Here is a 26,091-nt window from a genome sequence, read left to right on the forward strand (position 1 = left end):
TGGGACACTTCAACACACACTTTGTTCCTGAGCAGAAATTTACACGATGTATGAGATACTGTTTTTCCCCAGGTGAATCCTGACAACATGCAAATGAGCCACATTCAATGTGGTACTAGTAGTCAGAACCTATAGGAAATGCTGACTGTAATGCAATGCATGGTGTTCTGTTGACACACTATGCTAGGACATACATATTGGAAGTCCGCACACTCTAAATGTTAATTAAGTCTTTCATAGATTGTTTAGGACATACATATTGGTAGTCCGCCCTCTGAATGTTAATTAAGTCTTTCATAGATTGTTTAGGACATACATATTGGAAGTCCGCCCTCTGAATGTTAATTAAGTCTTTCATAAATTGTTTATCATTTGCTCTTATCATGAACATAGGCACTATTATGAAATATTTAAAACATGATAAAATATTACATGTACTGTTGAAAGTTGGTATGGTTTGTAGATAATACATTGCAGAAATAATTGAGATACATGTAGAATATGCCTCGGGGACCAAATACCATGAAAATTTAAGTGCTTAATATCTCTCCAAACTTTGCCATATGAAATATTTGTACAACTTTTTACAATTTCTATTTATAGTCAAATGTACAATCGTGTACAAGAGTTCAGATGGTTGTTGTTCATCTGTGTTACAGCCACAATTTGGTTAAAGTGCTGTAGTCGTGCACTGTACATCTTCTGTTCCACATACGTTTTGGGGTGCTTACTGGTACATTACACTTTGACTCTAAAATTCAACAGTTTTGTGGTTTTTTGGGCATCATGTACAAATGTACACAATCCCAAAGCATACATGTACATTTATCTTGGTTTGTACTGTTCCTTGGTGCAGATCTGTCCCTTCTTGCTGCTAAAGTAAACATTCTGTGTGTCCCCGCCCCTCTCCTGAAGTGCACAAGTCACTTGAATGATTAAATATATTGGGAATTCTACATTTTAGAAAAATTCTAGACAGTGCTGTTTTATCAGGGTTCCGAAAAGACAACTCTGTTACTTTTATTGAATGTTATTATCATAGCAAATCTTTTCCATTCTTTAGACATCTTAACCCTTTCATGACTATAGACGAGTTTTAAATAATATGGGGACCCAATTTATATGAATATTTTCATAATTACAATAATATTACTTTATTAGGAAGTAACATTTCTTTAATTCCAGTCTAAAATGAAGTTGATATACACATGTATGCCAAAAACTTACATAAAACAAGAATTTTGTCCACACAATTTTGGCGGGAATGTTTTCAGTATTGAACGGGTTAAACCTCAGTGAAAACATAATTCGGTAAGATATAAGCTGACAGCGTATTTAATACGATGTACTCTATTAGGGTTGTCAGCCAACCTTATGTAACCTGCAGAATTTCATATACACACTTAAATTGGATTTGGAATGGCCTTTTAACCTGATTTTGTGGGGGTATAAATGACGGTCTTATTTTGGTTGATAGTTGATCAAGAAGGCCAAGATGTCAATCGTTGTCATCCTTGTTATTACATAGCTGAAATAATAATAATTGAGCTGTCAATTCATGGTAATTGATGTTGTGGTTTTTTTGAATTTCAATCAATCTATATATCTATGGCATAAATTTCTCACTTCTGATTCCACAGCAAGTCATTCATTGTAGTCTGTAGTATCCATGGTGATGACCCTATGATGTCGGGAATTCCCAGTTGGAAAGTTGATTGGCTATTTGCATTCCTTATGCTTGGTGATTCATATCTGTTAGCAAGTAGCTATGAAATATAATGGAAGTCACACTGCAGTGTGTTTCAAGTGTGAAAAGTTTACCCGATATCTATTATATCAATATTATATAATCTGTTCTACTCATTACTTTTGCACTCATATATATGGTACATCAATTTTGAATGTTTCAAAATAAATTTCCTTATAAAAAGGGCACAAACATGCTTAAGATCATCTCAATAATATTTGATAGCAATTATATTACACTTAATATTGTGGATGCAAAAGAGATGACATTGTAGACTTTGGATACAAAGGTAATCATCTTTACAATGTAATTAATATCTGTTTTTTCACAATTAATGTTTTGTATGCAAACACATTAGAGTACAAGTGTATACAAAATAGCCAAATTCAAAAACTCATCAAATGAAGTATTCAGCTTCTCTTATCTCATTGCATATACATGTACAAGGTGTAACTGGTTCCAATAACATACTCGACAAACAGAGTTGAATTCATTCACTAGTATCAATACATTTAGCTACATGAACATGTTCATGCACTTTTAAAGTGCATAATAATTAATAAAACTGATTTCCCATTTTCTTCATTCCTTCAAAACCATGGTCAACATAATGATACATATACAATGTAGGTGTTGATTTGTGACCAGATATATTACATGTTCACATATTTTTAACTGGTTTGCCTTTTCTCTCGACCATCAAAACCACAGTCAACATGTTACATGTTATATGAGCTACATTGTATGTGTGGTGATTTCATTTCGGCAACACAGCAAGTTTACAGTTTCCTCCTGAGTCCTGAGTTAGGTGGTGATAATATTACTGTAACAGTAAAGTACTGATTTAGTGAAGTTCAGATTTCATTTACCCTTCCATTGTTGTATTAACTTTGAAGGTAACATTTAAACATACATGTATGCTTAGTGATTTTTGATCAGCTATATACTACAATGTGTACATGTTCACATATTTTGTAAAACTGATTTCCTAGCTTTTTTCTTCTTCCATCAAAACTCCAGTCAACATGAAGTAATGTGATCTAGTGTTGTGATTTTTTATCACATTACAGAACAAAACAAGTTTACGGTTTCTTGAATCAGGTGGTGATGGTACAATAAAGCATTGACTAGCAAAGGTCAGATTTTGTCTACCCTTCTAGAGTTTGACGGTAACATTAGAAATATGGTACTCCCTCACAAAACTATTATTTCTTAAGCTTTAGTATAATCTGTTTGCATCCATTTCATTATCTATACATGGGGATTTTTTGATCATGTGGCACAAAACAAGTTTACAGTTTCTTGATTCAGGTGGTGATAGTACAGTAATGCACTGATTAGCAAAGTTCAGATTTCATCCACCCTTTTAAGTGTTGTATTAACTTTGAAGGTAACATTAGCATATGATATGCACTCACAAAACTAGTACTAACCTTAGTATTAATCTGTTTGGATCCATTCCATTATTCATCCCTGACAATTCAGTAATTGCATATTTGTAAGATACCATCAAATGAAGATACCATGATCGATTGATTACATGTAGATGAATTCTTTATTAGATGAATTCTTAAAAGCAATTTCAGGAACAAATCTGTCAGCAAATGTAACATCTTGACTGTTTCTACTTGACAGTGGAGGATATTACACTTACACCGTCAGACATATACAAAGGAATTGTGATAATATGTAGATGTAACTGTTGCATTCAATATATATATAAGAAACTATATTTTTTAAAATAATTTATATTCTTTTTGACATACTTGTATATGGGTACATGTATATGTATGTTCTACTTGCTCATTTGCCCAGTTATCACTCCCTATCAGTATTTCATAAATTTATTATCTGTTGACATATGATTTAATGGTAACTACAAGGTATCTGTAGTTAGTCTGATTTCTTGGGACACCAACTCAGTGGACACAAAACTATCAATAAATAGTACAAACTTAGGTAATTAAGCTAATTACAATGATTTAACTGCTTCTGATATGTTTGGTGTATCTTTCAATACTAGCAAAAATTATCAGAAATTAGCACCACATGACTGTTATATACATACATGTATACTGTGCTATAAATCAGTGTTTTCGTTTAGGTTGGGGATGGGTAAAGCTGGTAAAAATGGCATAGTTACCCTTACAGAGTAACACCGTACCACCATTTCGAGTGGGAACCATGGTAAAAGTGACTGGGAAACTGAGGTAGATTTTACGTACTTGCCACCCTTAGCAAAAACTATAAATGATATCTTTGAGTGCATACACACACATACCAGTATACATGTACATGTAATTTCCAGCTTAAAACTTATTGTTTGAATTCCACGTTTTTGTATTTGTGCCATCCATGTATTTATATCAGTGGAGCCATAAGAATTATATATATATTCATTCTTTTGTTCGGGACCAACTTTTCAACTTTTTCTATAGCTTTGCCACACAATTACATCATTTCTCTCCCAAATTGTAATCATAGTGTACATGTAGTTCGAATATGGGCTGTTAAGGTTCTCTTGATCAAAATTGCTTTGAGCAAAGAAGTGTAGGTTTAAATTTGTACTGTATTCAGAACCTCATAAAGAGAATCACACTGTGAACTTTTGGGTAATATCAACCAAATATCATCCATATTCCTTACTTCCCTTTTCTAAAGTTTAACATTAACAAGGGAGTAGTGCTATACATCATATGTACCCTCAGTAACCATGTGGGTGTTCTCATGTTTGATACTAATAGCTAACTAAACAAAAGTTTAATACAAGAAATTGTGTAGGTTTACAAACTGTTTCAAAACTCCCTTCAGCATTGTAGCTTGGCATTTCAAGTAAAATAATGTCTTGGAGAACTATATACTACATGTTCATATTTCTAATTGTACTGGTAGTATCTGTACTCAAATGCCTTCAGGTTCCTACTATAACGAGAATGAAAACAGAAGGAAAACAATCTTTCCGCAGGCGTATACTTTGCACAAAGTTCTGTTGATGTACATTAACATTCTAACTGTGTTATTACTTTTAATAACAAATGGACTCACAGTATCAAACAAGAACAACATTCTAATCTAAAGCTGCCATTGTTCAAACTTTTAAATACTTCATTATTATCATCACCATTCCAATTTGTTATCAAAATTAAGATAATTTTTGTAATCAAAAATATTTGTCTACACAAAAAAAAAGAAAATACAAGTCTGATTCATCCCCTTGATGGTCCTACAAAGACAGGCAAACCAAGATTCCACAATTTAGAGAAAGCAATAAATGATTTTTGACACCATAATATCTAAAATATTCAAAAATGTTTGTATAGGAAAATAGTTTAATGTAAATTTGTCCCTCTTAAACAGAAACCTACTAATTTTTAACACAAATTTGAACATAAGTTTCAGGATTACATGGCTAACGTGTACACATTCAGGGCTGAGTTTCTTATTAGATGGGTCAGATGAAAACAAACACTCACAAAATGGCCAATACCTAGAACATACACTTGTAATGTTTCATTTTCCTAGCATCAATTTGTCTCCAGGGTTATATTGATGATAACACTGCAAGGTGAGTTTTCTCACTACATGGGTGAAATGAAAACATGCACTCCAAAACATACACTCGTAAGATTTCCCTTTTTAGAATTACTAAATGTGTTTGGGATCAAATTGATTGTAACACTGCATTTATAAGCACTTGGCAGGTTTCTTATGAGATGGGCACAAAATGTACATGATACATGTACACCACAGCATCCACTAGTTTCACAGAATTCATCTGTATTCAGAATCACACTAACATACATGCCTGCAAATACATGTACATGATAAGTGAAAAGCAAAACATACACTACAACGACTGTATTATGACACCTCCTTTTTGCAGAATATGATGACACCGCCACTTTATGTACAAGGCTGAGTTTTTTACTTGATGGGTAACATGAAAGTATACAATGTACCTTGCAAAGACTGTAGTGCTATCATGATTAACTTTTCTAACATCTTGAGATTATATTCATGTTAACACTTCATATATATGTACAAGGTTGGATCTCTTACTTCGTGGATGAGATGAAAATATACACTACAAAAACTGTAATATCATGACACCTTCTTTCCTGAAATCTTCGAGATTGTACTTTTAACACTTCAATGCTGAGTTTCTAACTAGATGGTGTGATGAAAGTATGCACTACAAAGATTTTGCTTTCATGACACAACTTTTTTTTTAGAATTCACCTGTCTTCCAGATGATATTGATGTTAACATATCATGTACATGTACAAGACCGAGTTTCTTACTGGATGAGTGAGATGAAAGTACATTGTATACATTACATGGACTGTACTTTCATGACTCCTTGTCTGAAATCATCTGGATTATACTTATGTCAAGGCTTAATATAAGAGGCTAGGTCTCTTATTAGATGGGTGAGCTGAAAACATACACTGCAAAAGTCTGCGATGTTATGATCCTGTTTTTTTGTAGAATTCACTAAGCACATATTGATGTTATAGCTTCATACATGGCTAAGTTTCTTACTAGATGGGTGAAATGAAAGTACATTGTTTAAACCAAAATGGACTGTACTTTCATAATGCCTCCTTTTCTTAAATATTATAGATTATAGCTTATAGGTTATGGCTTAATATAAGAGGCTGGGGTGTGGTGAAATCATACAAAGTCTGTGTTATTATGACACCTACATGTATTTTGTGTAGAATTCACCTGTCTTCAAGAACATACATGTATTGATGTTTATGCATTATAACAAGAATGGGTTTCTTATTAGATGAGTATTTACAAATTACTCTCCTGTCATGCAAATATGATGCTTTCTATTTTGTACAATTCACCTGCCTTCAAGATTATGAATGTTAACACTTCATACATACATACATACATGGCTGCATATCTTACTAGATAAACAAGATGAATGAATACACTACAAAATTGTCAATACCTAGAATATACTACATTATGTATATGATGCTTACATTTCGTACAATTCATTTGTACTACAGCTTCAAATTGAATGAAGAGCAGTGAAGTGGAAACACTATAACTCTGAGTCACCTCTGCCCTTTATCCCCAGGCTAAGAAAGAATGTGCCTAATTTGTAGTCAGATCATGCAGTAAGCTGTCTGTAAGCCATAAAATTGTGACCTAGCAAACGTGTGCTAACCTTTACATGTACATACCACTGTGTCTGTCTTAACACAAATTTGTCATCTAATCTTGAAATGTATTCTTGAAAGGTGTCATACAATTTTCTGTATTTCAATTCAGTCTTGAAACGTAGTCATCTGGTCTTGAAATAATTTGCCAAGGGTGTAATGTTAATTTCTTGATTTCAATAAAAGCTCATTTCGAAATTATTATTTTGACATTTCTTCTGGGGAAATGTCTTATTTTGGATATGATTACATGACTTCATTTTATACACTGAAAAACGGAGTTGATTTATTTTCCATGTCATCATTTTAATGAGATTAATTGTATAATATTAATTCTCTACTAAGGTGCATACATGATAACATGTATATTATATTCAAGATAGCTTACTAGTTCACAATATTTCTATATTCAAGTCAAATAATTGCCATGGTACTAGTATTGGTTTTGTCACATTGCTAGTATTGGTTTTGTCACATTGCATGGTGGAAAGTTGTCTTAATCATCACAGAGGATGGCTATCTTGCAGTGTCTACATTAACAGTAAAACTGGGCACATACAATGTAGATCATCAAACACTGTACCCGTATCTAGACTACCAAATTAGCAGTAGTCCTGAACACATGAATTGTTTCTAGAATACCAAATTAACGGTAGTCAAGAGTACATAGATGACTAAACACTGTACACAATGTATCTAGACTACCAAATTAGTAGTACATGTAGTCCAAGACACATGGACTACTAAACATCGTACCCAGACTACCAAATTTACAGTAGTACAGGGCATACAGACTACTAAACAAATTATCATTCTACATGTATACTACCAAATTAGCAGTAGATCTGGATACATAGACTACTAAACATCATATCTATACTACCAAATTCACAATGTGACCACTGAAAATAAGAGAAAATTGTAGCTTAAACAATTCAGTTAGCTAAATCTACTAAGTTTAAAAGTAAAATCCAAACCCTATGTTGTGTTTAATTAGCTATTAATATAATTTTTTTTAGGATAATTCTAAATGTAACCCCCCCCCCCCCCCCGAAATTGCACATATCCTTGCAGTACATTTATAGTGATATGTAAACACATTTCAGCATCTAAAAACTTAAACACACAATGTGCATGTACAAGAACAATGTATGTACTTAACATTTTCTCACTACTAGTATAAGTAGAAAGACAATTTCATGTTGACATTTAAATGATAGCGATGTAAATTACACACCTGGCTAAATTATTTCAATATTATATATGATGTATTCAGCAACATTTTAATAAAGACTAGTGTATAACTTAATAAGATTCTTTAACTGCCTGCAGGTTATCTTATGCTGTGTTTATGAAATCTGTGTAATCGGAAACACAACTAATATAATGTACATGTACTCCAAAACATGATAGAGTATTTTCTTAGGCCAAGTAAACTGAATGTGGTGGTTCTGATTACATTATATACCATTCAAAAATTGATAGAACAGTATTGATATAAGCAATTTCTAATTTTTCATCCTGTGTCATGATAGTTTAAGTTGACACTGACTGCTTGTTCATATATACTCAGTCTGATGAACTATTTCATACTTTTTAGGGACATGTTATGGTTTTATTGACAACTACATGTATGTACAAATGATACAACTTATTACTAGATGTAGTTTGTTTGTGTTTTGTTTCTCAACATGTCTATTTTACTGATATGTGAACTCATTCAGCAATTTGACCATTTTATTTTGATCACAATTTTGTTTTACTAAACCATGTATTATTATTTGTATGGTAACTGTACATGTATAGGACATTGCGCATTTTGCTATTCATATTTAATCTTATGCTTCATTGTGTTCAATTTCAAGTTTTCTCACACTACATGACTGTATATTTGGACTGTAGTGATTTGAATTTCTGGGAGAAGACTCCTGTATTTTGCACCTGCTTCAATCAGCATTGATGTCCAGTTTCAGTTACTAATTTGGCTTTTCAGAAGGCTAAGAAATTTTGCATTGACTCTCATGACTGATAAGGATGGTATATCATATTGCCTGAAATTGGCTCTAACAGTATGTCCTTTTTTCTGATACCCCTTTTCCACCTGAGCGAAGAATGGAGCAAGATACATGTACAAAGGTACGATGCCATCATTGTGAGTGAGTGGAGAGACATCCCCTTACAGAGCTGCGTTTATTTGACTACTTTTCCTGCAGAGTGAGAGACGTTTAAATGACTGGAATAATCTCATAAATGACATTGTCTGCTCTGCATTCAGATGTATTCAAAGAACAAATGTCAGAACACATTACCTCTTTTCAACATTACTAGTGATGTCCACACACGCACCGTACATATTCACAATTTGATGTGATATTTATTAGTACTAGTGATGTCCACACACATACATGTCCTCACAACTTGGTGTGATACTTATTAGCATTATCGAGTCAACAGAAACAGAAACAGAAACATGTACAATATTTCAATATTTTACATTCTAACAGGGAAAACCAACTCTCTATGTCCCACAGCTTGGCACAGTTCAGTCATTCTAAAAAGGAAAATGTACTAATTGTACTGAAGCACGTACACATGATGTATGTCAAGTACATGTATATATTTGAAATATTTCCATGAAAATTCTCAAAACAAACATTAACCTTTGAACCCTCACATTTATCGAAATCTGGAAATCTGTTCCTTTTCAAGGTCTTTATCTAGTACCACACATGTTAGTAGTATTATCATCACAGAAATGGTCACATATGGTTCACTTCTGTTCCTAACTTATGACAAGGTTGACTGCCACAGTACATCTACATACAATAAAAAGGTACATGTATGAGTAAATTGTATCATAGACAATGATTGTATGTACATTTTGTAGGTGTACATTTTTGTATCTACAGACAGTGGCATAGACAGTGTATCCTACACTCATAGTCATACACAGGGCTGCATTTGTTCATTTCCAATCAGCATCTCGTCCTTGAGCTAGTAATAGTATAGATAAGTATATTTACTTTTACACAACCGTTCCTTGTCCTAAGGACACATCCATTCCAGACTAAACTCCAATCAAGACAGGAATTTATGGAGTCTGTCAAGGACACAGGGTGGGAGTGCCATAGGTGGAAGTCACAATATGACAGTTATTTGCTCATTTTATGGGATGACGTCTTGGCTTTTGCCTTTACTGCATCAACCGTCTATAATATAAACATGTATCATGCAGCTCCTCAAACAAGCAATAACAGAACTACTGGATGAATAGATAAATGATCAAAATGGTCATACATGTATGAAGGCAAAAATTATTTAGACCAAAATTTTTTTTGAATAAATTTCTATGTAGTCTGAAGTTATCCGTGGTATCGCTCTTGAGATTTAATGCCACAGATAGCACTATATATACTAATTTCTCTGAAGCTAGAATACAATAATGGAAGTTGATATTAGTGATTTTTTCAGTGAAATAATAAAAATCTGCAATCTATCAATACCAATGTAAAAGACTATATGAGTGCCTCAGGGAAAAAATACTGGGAGTTATTCACACTTATTTACAAAAAAGCTGAAATTTTTTTATTTTTCTTACGCATATAGTGATTACAAATACATGTACATGATTCAACTGTGGCTAAATCCTAAACTTTATAGACAGTTTTACTTACTATCTGAAATGACAAAATCTTTCTATCCTCAAAATTTACATGCTTGTCACCCACCGTGATTAATTACTAGATTAAAGTAAAAGTATATATGATACTAGCAAAAGCTGTGTTTTGGTTTCTTGTGTACAATGATATATGGAAGAAAGTGCATACATACAGTGATTCAGAACATGTTAACTTAAATTCATGTGGGAATTTTGGCTCATTGCCTCCCACTATGATGAGAGCCAAAATCCACACATACCTTGACTATAGCCTAGCTACATTTGCATACATGTATATACAGTATGACATATATCTGCCTACTAGAGCATAATTCTGTAAAGGCTTATTCAATCCCATACTACTGTACCTTTATCAGTGGTGCCACAAGGATTAACTTTGATCATACCTTTTGTTCAGGATACTGAATTTTTTCTACAGCTCTGACAGAAAGCTGTTTTTCACAAGTAAATGTTCATATTATATGTTTGTCCTACTCTTGGATCAACTATATGTAAGGCCATTAATATATATAAGCCATGTCCCAACCTATTTAAATAACTGAATTAATTTAATTAAATCAGTTTAAAACTGGTTTCTGTCCCCATGAGAAACTGAGCAGTGGATATGGATTTGATAAACCAGTTACGAACTAATTTATTTTGAATGAGTGTGACACCCCCCCCCCCCCCCCCCATCTGTTCAAAACTGATTAAGTGCATGTGGAGACAGGAAAACCGACATTGTTTCAATTTTGAACCGATTCGAAATTCCAAATGAGGACACGGCTAATATTAAATCACCATTCAGTTGCAGTACTTACATTTGATATCAATTATCAGTAATGTTCCTTAAAAGTACATATGTAGTTTATAATTCAGTGAGCAAACATAGTTACTGTTGAACTTGGTTTTGTGATAATGGATGACATTATTATGCAGTCACTTTTATCAGGACAATTTACAAATACATTGTATGCTTAGCAGGGTGTGCTGTGCACAAATACATATACCTTCATATTTTACATACAAATAAATATATCAACTTGCTTTTAAACTTTTATTTCAGGCTTTGCTATTAAAAAAATACTTAACCACGCAGGTTTATTTGTCCTCTTAGAAACGACAGCTAGATATTTACAAATTTGAATAAAATATTACACTATACCCGGTACTACTCACCCATCAAGTAGATGTTTTATCTTTTTATAATTCATAACGGCACTTTTTATGGAAACATAATAGGTTGCAATTGACATGCAATGCACTTAAACATTCACACTTTATAAGTTGAAGACATTTGAACTTATTTGCGTAGTAGTACACGAAAGGTCAAATTATACATCAAAAATCATGAAAAACAGATACTGCTTGGCAACATCTCTTTCAATAGACTTCTAAACCATTAAACTGCACGAATGTATCCATTCCAATCTCCTAAAACTGACTTTCCATGATTGCATTTACACAAAAGGAGGTCAACTCCTCGAGCAATTCGGTACAAGCAAATTGAGCTCGGTACAAGCAAATTGAAGACTTGCTCAGAACGTGAAAATTTATAAAGATATATCTAATACATCTGAATTTATTTTACAGATGTGGACATTTCTGACGTCTGTAGCTGTGATAATTTTGGCAAATTTTACCAATTTTTCTTCTAAAACTTAAAAGATGTTCTGACAAATCTTTGAGTAAAAACAGAGACTGTGACAACTATGATGTCATTTCCTGTAGTTTTCCCACAATTCCTTGCAAGAAATCCCCAAAATGGCAGAACACATACATGTACATGGGCTTAGGGCTGTTGAACAACTCATCTACATGTATTAGTGGAGCCTTTCAGATTTGCATATAACTTACAATTTTTGAAGTACGTATCTGATGTAGAAGATGGCAATTAAGATAAAAAAACTAAACATGTACATGTAATACAAAGACTTATTCAAGCAAAAGATTTTGCCAGTAAGATCTGATTGTCTATTATGAACAAATAACTTCCCTATGTCAGATTTATCTTAGATTTTAGTTTAATAATAACATAGAAGTATGCACCTTAGACTAACTTAAGTATATATTTTAAAAAATCAGGGGGTCACCATACATTTTTTTGAAATAGAAACCAAAATACATTTCTCAAAATCAAGACATTTTAGAATCCAATATGGCCACCAATTACTGTTTGTGAATTTGATGTGGGAAAATTAAAGATTTTTGAAAGCAAGACATGATGAACCCTAAGTTTTGTTTATTTAATTATTATTTCAAAAGGCCAAGGAACAAACTTTGACATGGCAAAATTTAAAGAAATTGGAAGAACTTTTATTTCAACAGTATTAGGAAATTGGTCCCCAAGGCACTGTGCATTCTAAGCAGCACTTAATTTCATATATATACCTCCAATTGATTAATCATCCGGCCCGGATATTCAACTGAAAATACACAGTGCGAATGCAATAGTGTGAATATGATAAAACAAAACATCTCAGAATTCAGCTTGGTAACTCCCCAAATTTTCCAACATTGTAATCACACATACTTTATCAATAAACATACATACCTGTCACATAATAATTAATTTGCATGATCATGCTCCTAGTTTTGTCATTTTAATCACATGCAAGTCACACTCACATGCAACAAAATGTACAATGTATATCACATTTGAGTTAGCTTGGATGATAATGGCTAAAAAAATTCCCATCATTTTAGTCATGCATACATGTTAAACGACAAGTTATGTCTGCTTGTAGGGACATACATGTAACACGATTAACGAAGGTTTGTTAAGATTGAATTGTGACAATTCTGACGGCATTCCAGTGTTGTAGTGTTAGTGAACTGACATTTCTCAACCTTAAACTGACAGTCCTAAGGGACAACCAGTCAGTTAGTATTCATTTGAATCTGATTACTGTATAAAAGATGAGGCCATCGAAGTCTCAGTCGGGATAATGTCAGAATAAACTGAATGAATGTGATAATGTAGTTACGCCATAAATCAATGGTGTGCCAGTGAGGTCCAGCTCGAGATAATTTCAGAATACACTTCAAATGAATATGGACATATGTATTTACGCTGGGAATCAGTGGTTTGCAATTGAGGTCCAACCCAGGATATCGCTGGAATGAACATGAGAAAGTTGACTATATACAAAATTTAATTATCCCGGGAATGGTACTTGTGCAATTGAAGTCAAACCCATGATACTGCTAGAATATAACATGGAATGAACACAGAAAAGTAACTACGCTGGAAATCAAAGTTGTGTTCTTAGACATTCAATTACTGATTTAATATGTAATATCATTTCTGGCAAAGTTTGGTATAAAAATGGCGTTGCTTGCTAATGTAAATATTCAAGCAAAAAGTCTGATGGAGAAAATACAACATAAGTAACCATAAAGTCTGATGGGGAAAATTTGTAGTAAAATGTTTGGTCACAAGGAGGTACATGATGATGTAGTCTGTCTACTAGCTAGATGAGTGACTGGCCATTCACTTAATATGTATTACTGAAACATCAAATGGAAGATGAAAGCTTATACATGTACAGAACCAAGGGTATCAATAAGTCCTTTGACCCTGGACAGAGCGGAGGATACATTGGGCAGGCTAGTGACAAGTCACTGATTTCTGAGAAACATTCATTTCCTAAAACTATACAGACACAGGAATAAAATGTCAATGTTGAAACAAGGCACATTTCATTGAAAGTCATCAGCATTTCTGATTTTATATTCATGTATATATATCTTCATCGTAAACCACAGCTTCTTTTTCAGCACAGTCACAGTGTCGTGGAAGAAATAACAGCTCTGGTTTGTGAAAATGTCATATATATTATATATATATTCATATTCTGTTTAGATCTCAACTGTGCTCTCTACAACCATTATTCAAAACTGATGTTCGTGATAACATGTCATAAAAAGTTAATGTGTGGGAACAGAAATAGACTTCAATACACAGGAGAGAAATAAATAAAAATTGGTGGCGGTACCATGTGCTATCAATTAAATTATGATGACAATTGAGGTATAACAATCGGACCTTCATCTAATCAATATTTATTGCCTATTTTCAATTAACATAATTCTAGACAATTATCAATAATTAATTACACATATTTCATATTTATTGATTGCTGAATTATCAAAAACTCAAATTATTTATTAATTTTTTCGATGACAGGTGTTTAATACTGAGCATGACAATTTTAAAGTACTTTCTCCTTATGACAACTACTTTTGTACTTCTGAATCAGTTCACTTCAAAGTTTTATACAGACAGATGGACTCATTGAATGAAGCTTTAGTCTAAAATGGGGTGGGTTTTTCTTTTTGAGCTGAAGAGTCTAAAAATAAAATGGAGTCCACTCTACACTATTTTCTATTTTGCTTGGTCTGAAGTGTGGTCCATCGTCTACCAAATCATAACTGTGCCATTAATGCCCACCCACACCCCCACCCACCCAAAAAATATTGCTTCATGTGGAAACATTTTTAATTTTAGTGATAACTACATTTTGCAATTCGCCAGGAAATTGCATCTTCTAAAAACCTGCAATGGTCTAAAATAGGTTAGTGGTTTTTGTTCAAAATGGGTCTAAAAAGGGGTGTGGGCATACCCCTATGAGAGCTGGCCACTGGTAGCCCCCCCCCCCCCCCCCCTTTCAAATATTCTAGACCGCCTCGGCTCCATCTTAAAGATAAGTTAGTCAATCATTACATACAGTCATGTGTCTCCAAGCCTGTCAGTTTTGTAGACATAGAGTGATGTATCATTTGATTGATCTATTAAAAATTATGCAGCAAAATATTGAACTCAAGTATATCAGTTGACACATGACAAATCAAACTTTGAAAATCTAAGCTTTTATGACAAGGCAAACTATTTGTGCATCTGCATAATTCTCATATATTTAATGTATGCTCTGTGTAATAATGTCTGACTATAGTCATATGAATACTAGCCAGAAGGCAGAAACAAATACGTGTAACTATCTCACTGCAGATTATTTTCCCAAAAAAATTTACAGATACAAAATTCTACAAATATGTCTTTGAATTTGTTTATTTCAAAAAGTATTCCAATACACATATACATGTCTGCCCATGCCCACCAACCACCACCCATCCAATTGTCACCCTACCACCCACACAATCCCAACCCCATCCCACTGCTACCACCACCATCACCACCCATCCAATCCCCACCCGGCGTATACCCCACCATCACCACCCAGCCCACCCTGCCCATCCACAACCCCGCGGCTGCACTGCAGTCACCTACACCTAGCTATGCACTGAGTGGTAAACTGTTATATCATAAATTATCTTTCCCTCTTGCCATTTTTTCCATGCAGCTATGGTTAACATTTCCCATCACTACAGGAAAGAGTTTGTACACGTAAACATACTGCTAAAAAACCCTGGCACACAAAGTCAATGAACTACAAATGTAGCAATATACAAAATATAATAGTAATACACCACATCATTCATATATGAATTATAAATAAGACAATAAATTCTACACGAGTACGACCGAGTGCAAATTTTGCAGTCTCCTATAAATTGCCTGTAGTCATTTCACAATGCAGGAAGCTAGCCATGAAAACAATATTTCATGTTATTAGCCACCAACCACTACCAGCATGTAAACATTCCAGTAACTTGGTGTTGAAACCATATCGATGTCACATATTTGTCAATTAATATTTCAAAACCACTCTCCCGATATTGATAATTTTCATTTAATATTCCCCAAAATAATCAAAAATTACATATAATAAAAGTATATCTTGTAGTCTGAAAAAAAAAATCTTGGGTTACAGGATTTGGAAAATTATAGCTACAAGTAAGCTGCTCTTGCATTCTGTTTGACATGTACAAATGTACATAAAATCCATCATCATAAACCAGAGCTTCAATTCTTTTACAGTACTGTCCAAGACGATTCGTCATTCTAAGAAGAGAAATTACAGTGTGGCTTGTGAGAGTGCAGTAAATCATGCAGAACTTTAAGTGACCAGTGTTTTTGGTTTTCTCAATTAACCATCATTATCTCCTACACAGTACTACTACCCTGGGCAGCTTAGTAGTGATATCTGAGACACTCTGAAAAGGTGTTGGATTCAATGATAACTTAAAACCTCCTCACTGTATTATGCACTTAGAATCTATGCACTGCACTATAACATGTTGCGTACAAGCGATATCAAATTTGAAGGCGACAGACATTTTGTATTGTGAATCTAGAGGTATCAAATTGCATGGTGACCAAACTTTTTTTGTGTGAATACAAAGGTACAATTACACAGAAGCCGATCTTGTCTGCATTATCTGGTCTGGATTTTACAATTCAAGATTTCCATTTGCAGATTGACGAACATAAAAGGTCGAGTGAATGCGTCAGTTTTAATATTGCATTGAGTCCTGGCGTCATAACATTTTCATCTACTCTATTATAAGAGATCTTGTTGCAGTCTCTGTCTGGTGGTTGTCAGTTTTGCTGTTTGTAATGTTTGTTAAAGTCCTGACTGAAATGTACTTTAATTTCAAAACCTGGTTGCTCATTTGCGTATAGATATTTTTGTACCTGTATACTGCTGCAAATCATGACTTTGTAAAATTTGATAATCAAATATCCAAGTTTTCATATATACAAGTTCAGTTAGCAAAACCAATATGTGGACTAGAACGATTCAGTGGGAGACTGTGTGCAGATACAAATGTAGCACGCCATATCTGACACCAAAAAGAAAACCATTTGGGTGGCACATCACTCTAACTTTTTCAATGGTAGTACCTCCATCCCCTACCTAGGGATCAACCATAATCATTCCTTAAGAACTAATACCGATAATGAAAACTATCCAAAACTATCCATTTTCTGGACGGTAAATCTAAATTTTATGCTTTTTTTCAGTATTTAAATAGCATATTTTAGAATCTATAGACAGGATACTGTTTTCCTCCATGCCACATAAAAATGTACCTGCCATCATTGATTCATACCGACTTCCATGCAGTTGCTGGTATTCTCGTAAGTTTACGGTAAAATGGTTTCATGCTCATAAAATGATTAAAGTTAAAAAAATGTTTTTGATGCAAATATGGCTGAAAATAAAATTCCCATGCGAAAAGTATACTGAACATTTCCTTTTGTTAGACCTGTGTTTGAGTTGTGAGTGAATGCTTTTTCTGAGAAAAACTTGCTAAAATCTTCTCTTTACATAAAGAAATTGAAGAAATCTCTTTCAGATATCAGTATTTGATGTTCATCAACAAGATAATTTATAAGCCGGTGATGTTAGCAGAAAGACAAAATGTATTATATATTATGCACAAGGCAGCTGCATGCATTCAAACAGAAAATACACAATTTATAGCCTGGTTGCATGGTTCTGAGGTACTCTCACTATCAAGTCAATACAATTCTGAGTTGCCTTTATTTTCCACTTTTTTCTTGCAGTATTAAAGTATAGTCATATTATTCTCCAATATCTTATTTCATTCAACCAGTCGACACTTGTGACCTAAGGGTTTGTAACTAATCGTCTTTAACTCAGTGACAAGGCATAGATAGACACATGGGCATTTGGCAGAGCCGATACAGACTGACAGAGACAGACAGACAGGCAGGCAGACACAGGCAGGCAGGCAGGCAGGCAGGCAGGCAGACAGACAGACAGACAGACAGACAGACAGACAGACAGACAGGCAGGCAGGCAGGCAGGCAGACAAACAGGCAAGCAGGCAGGCAGCCAGACAAACAGGCAAGAAGGCAGAGACACTCAGGAAAACCACAGTCAACCTCTCAGCAAATTGAACAATCAACAGAGATAGACACAGGCACACAGCATCAGACAGACAGACAGACAAGAGACGGACATAAAGACAAACAGTTAGGCTAATGCTGACAATGTAGCCTCAAGTATATTCATGTATAAAATGGCTGATAATAGTTGTGCTATTTCTTTGACATTTAGCAAGATTGCAGGAGTGGGATAATATACATGTACCATTGAATGTTGTCACAATACAAACCCAGTGTGTGTTCAAAGACACATGCAGTTATGAAATTAAACCAACTGGGAAATCTAACCCGAACAACCGTAATCCCACGGAGCCAAGTCATTTCACAATCACGCCAGACTATATTATCGCTCACTTCACTGCATTTTTATTGCTTGTAACAAAGTGCTGGTAGTAACAATCACCTTCATTGGTTAGTCATGATACAATAAACACTGCTCAACCAACCAAAACATTTGTTTTGGTGAATGTCACAGAGAAAGTCATTTGCATTTCCTGCTTGGAGACATTCTCAAGGAAACAGATTCTGAAGTGTGTAGCCATCAGGAAAGGAACGGAAAACACATGAAGTCAATGAATTTTAATTTGCCTATAGTTGTAATAGTGTATACATGTACATACAGAGAAATGCCAATTGCAATCAATGAAGTGAAAAGTATACCTGCCTAGTATGAAGTGAGTAAAATTTCAAAAGCAACACACGCATTGACTCATGGGAGTTAGCAAATGTATGCAAATGCAACAGAACTTAAAATATTCATGATTCATAAATCTCTTTTCATACAACTTTATCACGGACCAAAGAAATTATTAATAGTTTATATTTTATTATTATTATAATACTATTCACAAACCAAGTTACTGTCTTTGAACAGAAAATACGGATTACATACCCTGGGTCGTTTTACATCATGACAACCCGAGTCTACGCCACTGATTCAGCAGTACTTGAATTTATGAGTCAAACATTCAAAATCGACATTATTTTTTTACAAATTTTTTCATAAATTATGCTTGACAAGGTATAACAGTTATATTATTCAGCATTACTTTTCTTCATTCAGCTGAAAAATTACTCATGACCTAACGGTAGTGTCACTACTTGTCTAGAGACTCGTGGTGACATGGCCCCCTTAGATCACTAATATTTTCCTTGGTTGAACGAAGAAATATATTGAGAAAAAATAGCTTTACATGTATGTGACACTTATTCAGTTCGTTGGATTTGTAGATGATCTTGTCTGACCCGGCCTATTTCATTATACTACAAGCATACTGTATTTGAATCTGATGAATATTTATGAGTATACTGTAAGCTGTGACAGTCGGTTGACCTATATTTCTGAATTAACGTCCTGTCTATGGTAATATGGTTGACATTCTGAACTACATACTGGCTTTGTACCATGCATATGCCAAGTTGTCTGCTTTCAAACAGAAAATATGACACATATACCCTGGTTGGTCTAGACAAAGATAAATCACATCTGCATCATTAGTTCTGCAATGCTCAAAATTTGAGTCAAAACATAAGAAATCGCCATTATTTTCGTAAGTTTTCCTTAAATTAAGCTTGCACAGGTATACTTATATTATTCTCCAATATTTTTCTTTATTTAAACTGGAACTTTTTATATACGGGTTTGTAACTTCATATCTGTCTTTGACATGGATAGTGACAATGCTCTTAAGTGTCACTTGTATTGTCCTTAGCTTTTAAGGGCCACAAGCATCAGTTTATACGTGTTTAGGCATAATTTGTTCTGCATATTTAAATGGTACTTGCATTATTGTATCTACTGAAGCACACTTAATCACCACAAGCAACCGACTGAACTCAAACCTGGTATTATGATATCACCGAGTCTCATAAACCATCCAATGACATAATAATCTTTACGGCCCGGATATGGGTTTTGCGGACCGAGGTTGTGTGGCAGAAGGGCCTGACTTTAGGAGGGTCCGTATAAAGCCCTATGACCGAGTGCCGCTCAACCCATATCTGGGCCGTAAAGGTTTTATCATATGTAGTGGCACAGACACATCATTTGAATCACATAGTCATATAAATTGGCAGCAAAATATTATTTTATTCGCAAAAATGTGAAAACAGTGAAGAGATTAACAAAGCCAAAGCAACAAGCAAACAGATATTGATGAGCACGCCACTTGTCTATCAAACAACCAACAACATATTCACTGAAAATTGCTAAAATACCGTTATTATTAACCTGGTATCCAGATACATGAATAATTAATAAACGTTCCAATGGCATATATGAACAAGATAAGTGTCAAAAATGTTCACGAAATCCATACTATGCAATCAACTGTTCTTAACTATGCCAGAAGACAATTGTAATGTCATAGAAAGCATGCATCAACAATAAATTCATTTTAAAATAGTTTAATCAAGGTTATTATGGAAGTATTTTCACTTTGAGTAAAAAGCTTATAAACTGAGCTTGTCTCGCTTCAAAGTCAAGACTACAACTGTCCAAGAAATATGAAGAAGAATATATGCGTCTTCCACAAAATACCAAAGGTAAGCAATATTTGAAAAGAAAATTCCATTTTCACTCGGTCAATAAAAATTCTACGTAGTCATATTAATCTCTGTTTCATTACCATAGAAAGAAAATTAATAATGACCATCATATTGTAATAATTCAAATTGAATAATGATCAACGTTGACGTGTTCTTTATGTCTACAGGGTTTAATTTAATTTCAAGTTGTAAATCATTCCTTGATGTCATAGTTCGTCAAACATCCCTGTCAATTATTATACAGAAGATAAATGTATGTATATATGTACTGCTGTAATGTAGAAGACCTATGTCACAGTTGTTTGAGATGATGCAAACACCATGAAGGGTTATACCCCAGGCGGCTACAATGTACATGTATTATACAATGTACAGCCCTATGAATGTAACACAATCTGATTAAAAACTCTGATCAAGGAAAAAATTCTAATTCATTTTCAAATTTACTTAATACTCTCTTTCATGTCTACCGAGTTTTTCATTTCAGTCAACTTTGTTATAAACTTTGTGAACTTGGCTTTTTATTTTAAATTACAGAAAACACTGTAATCTTGAACTTCAACTTCAACTATATTTTTTTGTATAGTCCGTAAAGCATTCATCTACACTACAAATTTTGTATATATTTGTACAATTCCTAAACATAAAGTTTGATATATTTAGAGGATCAAACCGGACCCAGGATCTGCCTCAAAACGTACCGTACGTGTCTATTTGTCATCACTCTAAATCTAAACAGCAGGTGGTGTTTCTCCTCCCTAAGCTTACATCGTCACTTTTCATTTTCTATGTAGTAATTCAAGCTTTATAGTATTAAAATTTCATTGTCAGAACTGGCACACACGCACGGGAAAAGCATAATATGGCAAATGATATAGAAATTAAAATAATATTGTTGTAATAGTACTACATGTATGTAATGAAACATATTAAGTTGTTAGTGATGTAGATGTAGGAATATCTATAGTAATGGAGACTGGGTAAGACTTTAAAGTAAACAGTATGTTTTTTATATAGCATTATATTCCTCTTACCATTTAATACTCTTAATTCCCAGTTGCTACACTGTAATAACATGTATATCTCTGTATACAATGTAGGTGTTACATTTGTACACTGTAACAACATGTATACATGTACATCCTTGTAAAGCTGTTACACTGTAACAATATGCATACATGTACATTTGTGTATAGTTGTTACACTGTAACAACATGCATACATCCCTGTATAGTGATTAATATGCTGTAACAACAATGTACATCCATGTATACAGTAGTTGTACACAGTAACAACATGCATACATTGTACATCCCTGTATAGTTGTTACACTGTAACAACATGCTTACATTGTACATCCCTGTAGAGTTGTTACACTGTAACAATATGCATACATGTACATCCCTGTAGAGTTGTTACACTGTAACAACATGCATACATGTACATCCCTGTATACAATGTAGTGTAAATTTTTTTAATTTCGTGCTTCATGTAATACAAAATTGCATAACTTGTTTTTTGAATATGATTATTACATTATCATAAAGATACTGCAATGATGAAAGAATAACATACTACATATTGTTTACCAACTCAAAGTCCAACTTTGTTATGACTGACTGACTGACTGCCTTTAATTTCAGACTTCCTGCCAAAACGTAATCTTAATATACAATGCATGACTACAATTATATAATGTATCACATGAGATCACTTTCCTGTTTATAAGTATTAAACCTAAATATCATACCATAGAGTAGTGACAATCAAGTAAATCACAAAAAGCAGCAGTGTTTTTATAAGGACATATGTTTAGCCGTCTTTATATTACAAATGTAATACCTAAAGTGCTTATATACATTGTATTGGCATGGTAGGAAGTAGCGAGACAATTTTGAAAACGAAGGTCGTTGATCACGCGATACATTTGCCGAGATCTCGTAGCCGCGAAAGTTTTCAAAATTGTCTCGTCTCGCATGTTCGGCGGCCGTTTTTGACGGGGGAAAGGGCAGATCGGGCCGTCGATTGTGCTGCGGGGGATTCCTAAGAAGTGTTGCGGTTAGGAAATGTCAGATTTTCCGTAGGTAGGTCGATGTTTTGGCGAAAATAGGGATTGATACGTGCGAAGCAGATCCGCATCGCACCAGCTGATTGGAATTCCTGCAGTAGGAATTGTAGCGTTAGGTGCGGGTTAAACACAAAAACTTAAAAAGTCACCAAAACAGACGAAAAAACCCACAAAACCGCAACAAGACGCTACAATTATTGCAGCTAGGTAGGAAGCTGTTACAGTATTAATTCAAACATAGTTTCCCATAACTATATCTGTGTCAGTTGTCATAAACTCTAAGAGGAAATTGTTGCGATAAGATTCATTTTACAACACACAAGCCAAGTTGAATGTGTTTGAACATAAAATATGGGATTATAATATATACATTGGTCATTCCACATCGTGACATTACAAGTCTCATTTGTACTACAGTGCTATAAATGAGGCAAAAGAGTCAATTTTTCATAAATAATGCTTGTGCAGGATTATATTATTTCGCAATATTTTATTCATTCAGCCAGAAAATACTTGTGAACCTAGCCTTTCATCATGTTAAATCTGAAGTGACAAGACCCCTTAGGTCCGTCACTCGTATTTCACTTAGCTGAACGAAGACAATACTTGGGAATGATAACCACACAATCTGTAAATGCAACGAATATATACTATGAGTAAAAGTCAGAACTTATTTCATCACGTGTAGGCACATACATATTGTTGTACCCTGGGAATTCCTTGATAAATACAAAATTTATATGTTTTGTATCTCAATGGTCCATGGGACATGAAAAATACATTAAGCACAGAAAATGTGATATTTAAAAAACAGGTCTTGCATGTCACATATAAGTGGTATAAATAAGACAAAATGATATATTACACAATGTCTCCAGAGAATATACATATATAGCTAATTATTAGTAAAGTATACCTATGGGGTACAAATTTTAATTTGATTTTCAGAAATCATCTTAATATGTACATACATGTATACAAAATAACGTAGTATTTAAACATATTTACAAGTATATATATTGTGTGTGTGTGAGTGAGAGAAAGAGCAAGAGAGAGAGAGAGAGAGAGAGAGAGAGAGAGAGAGAGAGAGAGAGAGAGAGAAAGAGAGAGAGAGAGCGAGAGAGAGAACATACAGACAGACAGACAGACAGACAGAAACCCAGCGATACAGAAACACAGCGATAGGGAATGACAAAACTATTAGTGCATACCATAATTTCAAACTTTTCATCCCAACTGATGGTGGTACATGTATGTGTGTGTTTTGTTGTGGGTTTTTGGGGGGATTTTTTTGTGGGTTTTTCCATCTTAGCGACACTATCTTAAAACGTAGTATCACACAACTTATAGTGATGTACACTATGAAATGGGAAGACCCACAAGTCATTGTAACACTGTAGAATACCACCTTTCAATTTCATCATGTGTTGATCTCTTATCGCTAAAATGGCAAACAAAATTACATGTAAAAATGTAGTCTGTCTAGATTCTAATGTCAGAGTTCAATATTTGTGTTGGAAAGCCTTTTTTTGTAAAGGTTGCAGAGAAACCGGATGACCAGAGATTGAAATCTTTTACATACACAACTTTTGTTGTTTGTGTTAAATGTTTCAGAACCCAGACAACACAAACCATGTAAATTCTCAATGTTTTTCTTACAATGTAAGCTTTTTTGACCCCAAAAAAGGAGATAATCTTTCAAGTGTTTCTGTTATTATTTTCAGACACAGAATATAAAATGATATGGGAAATCTTGAACAATCACGGTTTATGTGGAGATTTCTTTTAAAAATTCACTTTTTTCCACATTTGAAGGAAAATCTTGATAATTTCCTGAGGAACCTACAAAGAATTTACACTACCACATTAGACGTGTACATTTTACCAGTATTTGGTAACTGTATCCTTTTATGCATTTAAGTCTATTAACATACAAGAAAGCACAATATGTCATCTTTATTTCCATAACTTCATTTCTGTCAATCAACTTTTAATACCATGATCATGACCTCTGACCTCTGTCAATGTTTGAGTGTTGTCATCTAATTTCCTTTGTTATCTACTTTACATCATGGCCATGTATCCCATTCCATGCCTTGAAGTGATCAATAATTAACAACCATGCTGTCTGTCAATTTTGTATGCACCAGTGATTATACTTGCACTGATGAACACACATTTTTAGCATTTAAACTGCCGTGCAATACTGAGCACCTTGTGTATGTATATTGTATACCTGGGCACAAACTCATGCAAATGCATTTTAATCTATATTTGATAAAATTTGATTTTTAAAAAAAATAAACATATTAATGCAAGTAAAACAACCCGATGATGTATGAATGCTGGTGTACATGTATGTACTCACAGGGTATACACTTGTCTTACATGTAGGTTTGGGGTTGTGACTGCCGAGAACACTGCAGCGGCACGCACTCATGCAAATGAATGTAAGATCCAGAAGGTACATAATCCCATTGTACATCACACAGTAACACCAGCACTCCCATGTTACACAGTTCTGTCTTGTATTACCTTTACGATTGACTTCATTGCAAAAACCTTTGAATTATCTCAAGGTACATGTATATTCAAGTATAAACCCTCCATCAACTATAATTCAAGGCACAGATTGTTAATTTGTCAATGAAAGTAAATGATTTCCTATACAGCCACTGATGACAACCAATTTCTCATAATAAATCACATCACATTCTCCTAACCTTAATACTAATTAATTAAAATACATTCCATTTATTTAGTACGAAAATTCCAAGATTTTAATTTTAACACTCCACTTAAAAATCCCACTTTAAACCATGAGTGTGCGGGACTGGAAAGTATCCGATCAATACCCCCACCACCGGTAAAATGTCGATCAACACTTTGACATTAAATTTGAATGAAAGGAAACATTTGTTGAATGCACTTAAAAGATTTAATACACTGTACAAATAACCTATCACATTTTGTAATTACAACTATATATCAGATTATGTGCAGCTATTTCTTGATCAGTTAATATTTTTGACAGAGAAAATGGAATGATAATAACCAGTAAAGGGCAGACTCAAT

The 26,091-nt window shown here is 34.0% G+C and overlaps 1 protein-coding gene across 1 annotated transcript in view; it reads right to left on the reverse strand.

The window, feature by feature from the left end:
• The window catches only part of LOC144438182 (DENN domain-containing protein 11-like), a 48,967-nt gene that overhangs the window by 19,771 nt on the left and 3,105 nt on the right, over positions 1–26,091 (reverse strand). The window lies entirely within an intron of this gene.

This window comes from Glandiceps talaboti, chromosome 7 (genome assembly GCF_964340395.1).
Source record: "Glandiceps talaboti chromosome 7, keGlaTala1.1, whole genome shotgun sequence".
In the NCBI taxonomy this organism is placed as follows: domain Eukaryota; kingdom Metazoa; phylum Hemichordata; class Enteropneusta; family Spengelidae; genus Glandiceps; species Glandiceps talaboti.